Below are 350 nucleotides of genomic sequence, written 5' to 3'. Positions count from 1 at the left end.
CCCTCCCCTCCCCATCGACTGGCGCGCTGCGCATTTCCTGGAATTCCTGCCGCGCAGGGTAGACAAACCCGAGTCCCCTCGGAGCCTTGGCCTGCCCCATGTCTCTGGCCCGGGACCCTGGGTAGGAGCCACCTATGGGCTCACACTCCAGCCGCCTGGCCGGGCTCTGTGCCGGCCCGGTCCCTCCTGCAGGGTCACACTACTGCCTGGGCGCCTACATGTGCCAGGCCACAGCTGGAAACTGGGAAATCGGTGCGCTTCACAGACTTCATGGGGCTCGCACTCTACCGGACAAGACACACGCTCATCGCAGAATCACACAGCAGAAATGTATAATCAGGAAGCTTTAG

Source organism: Bison bison, unplaced genomic scaffold (genome assembly GCF_000754665.1).
Source record: "Bison bison bison isolate TAMUID 2011002044 unplaced genomic scaffold, Bison_UMD1.0 scf7180017864154, whole genome shotgun sequence".
Lineage (NCBI taxonomy): Eukaryota > Metazoa > Chordata > Mammalia > Artiodactyla > Bovidae > Bison > Bison bison.
This window is presented reverse-complemented; position numbering follows the sequence as displayed.